The following is a 6,321-nucleotide window of genomic DNA, read 5'->3' as shown; positions in this document are numbered from 1 at the left end:
CCCCCAATTGCAAGTCCAACCCTGTGAGGGAATCTCATGGATGGATCCCACGAATTCAATGGTTGAGATTTTTTCTACAACTGTTCTCAGGGAATATTTTGAATAAGATTTAGCATTATTGTTTTTGCTTCTACTTTCTAGCGACTTCCTATTCTTTTTTCTTTTTTTTAATAACTTTAAGACTATGGACTGGGCGATGCTACGCTCACCCTGTTCAAGACTCGTAGACTGGGCTTGTTTTTGCCTATTTAGCCAGGATCTTGGGTACGGCAGATTTATTTATTTATCTGTTACAGAAATATCTTCAGCATTTAAAAAGTAACCACCTCCATCTTCCATCTATTTAAGAAGTAATCACCTTCATACTCCACGTTAATAAAAAAAAAAAAAGAAGTAATCACCTTCATACTCCATCGTCTTTATTGATAATCACTTATTAAATATAATATGACTTCCATTTTTATTTTAATATGCTGTTTTCATTCTCTTGAAACATTTAAATAATATCAATTTTAACAATTGATAAGAAGCCCTAGCTTGAAGAAGTTTCCCGACAACTAGCAACTAGCATCGCTCACAACCATTTTGGTTCTAGGAAATTCAAGAGGCACACGCACGCATACAAGTAACGCCTTGTCTGGATCATAGCAAGAAAGCTATAACCAATATCTGTTTTTCTTTGGCATTAACTTAGAACCATGCACATCTAAAACATCTTTTACCAAGATTAATGTGGTTGTATGTAAACTTGTAGCGTTAATTTCTAAATGAATGACCAAGTCAGGGATGCATATTTATGCATCATATTTTCTTTATAAATGGAGAAAGGAAAATTATAATGTTTATGTTTGATAAAATAAATTAAAAATTACATGGACTGATAAATTGAGATATCGTTGCCATAGCTAACAAAATACTAAGACAAGAAACTATTTTTTTTTTAAGAGATGGACATGAAAAATAAAGTTAAAACAAATAGTTTTGAAAAATAAGAGAGATAACATTAATCAATATTTTTAAAAATAATCTAAAAAGAAGAAGAGAGAGCTATGATAGGCCATCTCTTTGAATCATAGTGCATGACCTATCATATAAAAACCCAGGTGTTATGGGCTTGGTAGTTTATGTCCGGGCACCTAAGAGTCTTTGGCTTACTCTATTTCTTTTTTTTTAAATAACCGAGACAAGTTGTTTGTCGTGGCTAGTGACTTATTATTTGTTAGGTGGCTAGTGACTTATCATTTGTTAGATTTGATTGGAAAAGGGTGGTACAGGTATTTGGACTACAAGAATTAGTTTTTCAACTTGGTTTTACCTAAAAGTACCTAAAAAACCCTATAAAAAGTTAAGAACCTCAATAAACTTTTTTCTAACATCAAAACATCCTCAAATAATTAAAAACAAATTAAAAGAATATAAAAAATTAATAGATCTCGGTTGATTTTTCTTGGCATGTTTATAAAAAAACACCACTTCTATTGAAGTCTAGTTTATGATTTTTTTTTTAGCTAAAATGTGACAATTCAAGCATTTTCTCTCTCCTTAAAAGTTTTTTATCAACTTTCTTTCACATCTCTCAAGAAAACATGAAGAAAAAGAAGTTTGGATTTTCAAAATAACAAGGACCAAATGATAGAAAACATGGAATTTGAGGTATCAAATTGAAGGAAGTTTGGATTTCCAAAATAACAAGGACCAAATGATAAAAAAACATGGAATTTGAGGTATCAAATTGAAGTTTTTCATGAAAAATTTAAACAGGGCATTTTTTATTTTTTTGTCAAATATGATCCTTATTTTTATAGTTTTTATTTCCAATCCTAATTAAATCTTGATTTTTCATAACCAAATATTCAAACATCCATCAAAATTTAACACATATAAGATAACACAAATTGAAAAAAATGAATAAACAGACCATGGTATTGTAACTTTTGAGGATGAAATTAAAATGATTAAAATCTTGATGGTTGAAATGGAAAAAAATTACACTATTTAAAATGAACAAAATCCATAATAAATTATTCCTAGTGCCAAAATGTTTTTTATGCAATGATTTACCAATAAGAAAAACTTAATGGACCCTAATATATTTTTTAGCATGTTTATAAGAAAGCACCACCTTAAATGAACTCCATTAAAGAGGACAAACCTATTGATATAAAGGTGTTGAAATATGACCATCCAAGCATTTTCTTTTTCCTTAAAATTTTTCAGCAATATCTCTCTCTCTCCTCACTCAACACACAATGACTAAATCTTGAATAAATAAAGTTTGGTATCGAAACATAAATTTTCAAAATAACATAGATCAAATAATAGAAAAATTGAAATTTGAGGGATGAAATTGAAGTTTTCCACAACAAAATCAAAATGGGAAATTTTTTGTTTTATCAAATTTGATCCTTATTCTTATAATTTATATTTTTAACAACAATTAAATCCTAATTTTGCAAAATCAAAACTAATTCATATTTGAATATCCATCAAAACTTATCATATGTTAGAAAATGCAAATTGAAATGAAAAAAAAAACCTTGGTATTGTAACTTCTAAGGATGAAATTGCAAAGATTATAAGCTTGATGGTTGAAAAGGAAAAAAAATTGCACTATTCAAAATAAATACTGAGATCCATGGTGAATTAGTTATACAAAGTTTTTTCTTTAATGATTTACAAATAAAAAACTTAACGGACCCTAATCTACTTTTCTGATATGTTTACAAGAAAACATCTTTATTAAACTTCACTCAAGAAGATGAATTAATTGGCATAAAGATTGATATTTTTTGTAGTTGAAATGTAGTCATTCAGGTGTTCTCTCCTTAAAATTTTCCAACAACTTTCTCTCATTTTTCTCAATACACAAGAATTGAAATATAAAGAAAAAAAAGCTTGATATCAAAACATGAATTCCCATAACAACAAACACCCAATGATAGGAAAATTAAAATTTAAGAGGTCAAACTAAAGTTTTCCCTACTAAATCCAAGTAGGTAAATTTGTTCTGTCAAAGATGGTCTCTTTTTTATAATTTATATTTTCAACCTTAATTAAATCATGATTTTGAAAAATCATAACCCAATTCATATTGGAATATCCATCAAAACTCAACACATGTGAGATTATACAAATTGAAAAAAATTATTAATAATAAAAAACACCATGGTGTTGTATCTTTTAAGGGTGGAATTGCCAAGCTTAAAAACTCGATGGCTATAATGAAAAAACAAATAGATAATGTAGCCTACCATGAATTTTTCCTAGTGTTAAGTGTTTTTTCTTCATTGATATATATATATAACTTGTTGACTTGACTTAATATGCAGAGACATATGCTCTGACAGAGTGTTAACACGACCAACTCTCTAGGCACTTAACAACTATCCATTAAAGTGTCATGTCTCTTCAGATGATAATAAAAGCTTCACTTTAAGGTATTATGTAAGGGGAGAAGGGACTTGAAAAATAGGGAGTTAGAAAAGCAAATTCTTTATTTAAGAGGCTTCTCCTTTGGGTTCTACCCCTCAAGGTTTTGCTTTAAAACATTACACACAACCTTTATATATATTATTTAGAGGATTTTGCTTACATCACTCATTACATTACCAAGCATAAACTAAAGCACACTCAATAATGCACACTCACATGATATTTATTTTAAATGACTTATGACATGGCAAACACTAAATAGAAATGATAAGCTAATATAACACATTAATATATGTTGATAATAGGTTCATGATCTGGAAAGATTTTGATCTAAAAGGTCATCCTGATCATGAATAGTTTGGATTGTAGGGCTAACACATAGTGATTTTCAGTAAGCGTGTACATCTCATGGGGTTCCAAAAGTTTTGGTATTCCCAAAATTATTTGTTGAAGTTTTTTGTTGTGGTATCTTCAAGTCATGAATATAAGCAGAATATTAAGGGTCATACAGATTGTAGTCAATTTCTTTGTTTGGATTTGTTCTTTAAGGTCATATTTTATCAGGAATAATGTTGGTTTTAAGGCAAACTATTTTTTGCAATGTCCTGAAAGTTAGTTAAGGGGTTGTCATATGGAGAGTATGGATAGGTGTTGTATACTACAATATAAGAAAAACTTGTAATCAAATTGTCTGCTGAGGCTTTGAAGGGCATGTGAATAGGAAAACAAAGAACAAATAAGCAAAAGCTTGCTTAATAGATTTGTTGCAAAGTGTATTGCATTGTATTTCAATCCAGCAGGTCTATGTATCAGGCCATTTAGATTATTCTTGTTGAAGAAGAGAGATCCATTGTATAGGGTTGTAGAACCATATGAGGAACTTTCAAGTATTGTTGCAACAGTGCTGGACAAGATGTTCTGAGAAATTTGGAGAGAAAGAAATCAGTGGGAAACTCGATAACAATATGGTATAAGTGAAAAAAGTATTATAAGAAAAAGTAAAGTTCTTTGAGGAAAAGTGAAAAAAGTACTATAAGAAAAAGTAAAGTTCTTTGAGGAATAATCTAGCAGGTTTGAAGGTGAAAAGGTGAATGAAAGGGTATTTGGGATGAATGCCTAAGCTTTGAAAACAAAGGGAATTCATATCATAATTGAGAAAAAGGTAGTCTTGAAGGCTAAAGAGTTTGTCTTTTGCCCGAAGGTCAATGGTGTTGTTAAGAACCATATCTTAAGCAAGAGAAGGTAATTCATTTGCTAAGAATTTTGTTTTAGGTGGAGGAGGAAGCCTTAAGAATCAATGGAAGGAGTAATGTTTGTGATTTGGGTGGACGGGTGAGCATGTCTAGAATCAAGTTCTTATTGCCTTTTATATTCTCGATAGTGAAGGTGTACTTAGAAAACCACTCAGCTAATCACAAAAGCTATGGATGAGAAAACATCTTTCGTTTGAACTGTAATATTTTTGAAAATAGGGAACACTACATGACAATTGTTAAGTGATAGGCTGCTAGGTGGAACTTAAAATTTTGGATGCTATACTTTACAGTCAAGATTTCGTTGAAAGTAGAGTGGTAGTGAGTTTCTGACTCTTTGAAAGACCCGTTTTTATAGCTACATATGTGTCGGTGACCATCTTTGTTTTCGAGGAGTATAACACTCCAAAACTTGTCATTTGAATAAGTTTGGAATATGCGTTATCTTAGTAATAAAATGATTAAAACATGTAATTTTTTTATGGTTGTCTTTAATTGTTTGATAGCTTGTGTTTGTTTTTTTGTCCAGGGGCAACATCTTTCTTTAGCATGAGTTGAAGTGACCATGTCATCTTTACAACTCCAGGGATAAAATTTCTGAGATATTGGATAATTCCCAAAAATTGTTGTACTTGTTTTCTCATGAAGGGGTCATCTGCAAACTTTTGGAGTTCTTTAGCTATATGGGTGCCAAGTGTATAAACACGATCTCTGAAGATCATGCCAATAAATTCTAATTTCTTTTGACAAATGAGAATCTTGCTTTCAGAAAATATGATACCATGGTGGCGAACAATATTTGCAAATTGCTTTAATAAAGTAGTATGTGACTCTTTATATTGTAAGAAAAGTAACACATCATCAATGTAGATTAAAGTGGATTGAAGCATGAGCTTAAATACTTTAATTATGTCTTTTTAAAATAATGAGGATGCTATTTTTAGACTAAAGGGCATGACTTGCCATTGATAATGATGATCTGTTATGTAAAAACCTGTTTGATATATGTCTTTAGTATGAATGCCAAGTTGCCAAAATCCAGCCTAAAGATCAAACTTGAAAAAAACTTTTGCATTGTGAAGGGATGAGAATAATGACATTGTGTTTGGCAAAGGGAACTTATCATCTTGCAGGAAATGATTCAGGGTTGATAATTAATTACCAACCTGAGCTTGTCTTGTTTTTGTTTAGACCTTTTATTAACCTAAAAGGCTTCACAAGACCATTGTCTTGTTTTTATTTAGACCTTTAATTAACCTAAAAGGCTTCACAAGACCATTGTATGTCTGTAAGTTCAATGAGACCTTGAGTCTATAATTGAGCACATTCATCTTGAGTGAGCTTCTTGTGCTCAGGATCCATTCTTGAATGACTAGCTTTTATGAGATTAATGTCTTCATTAATCTTGAAAGGAAGCTTAATAAAAAACAAAGAATTTTGCCATAATGGATGAGAACATTTAATGAGAAATTCTTGATGAGAATTAGAACATAAGTGTTGAATAATTTAGGCTTTGATGAGGGCAATGGTTTCTGTAATTGAGGGTTAGATTTCATAGAGTGAAAGGATAATTGTGTATAGGATAAAATAGGTTTACACTGAATAATATGAGGAAGGATTCTGAACTTGGATTTGA

Source organism: Populus euphratica, unplaced genomic scaffold (assembly GCF_000495115.2).
Source record: "Populus euphratica unplaced genomic scaffold, PopEup_1.0 scaffold225.1, whole genome shotgun sequence".
In the NCBI taxonomy this organism is placed as follows: domain Eukaryota; kingdom Viridiplantae; phylum Streptophyta; class Magnoliopsida; order Malpighiales; family Salicaceae; genus Populus; species Populus euphratica.
Note: the sequence above shows the minus strand (reverse complement) of the source record.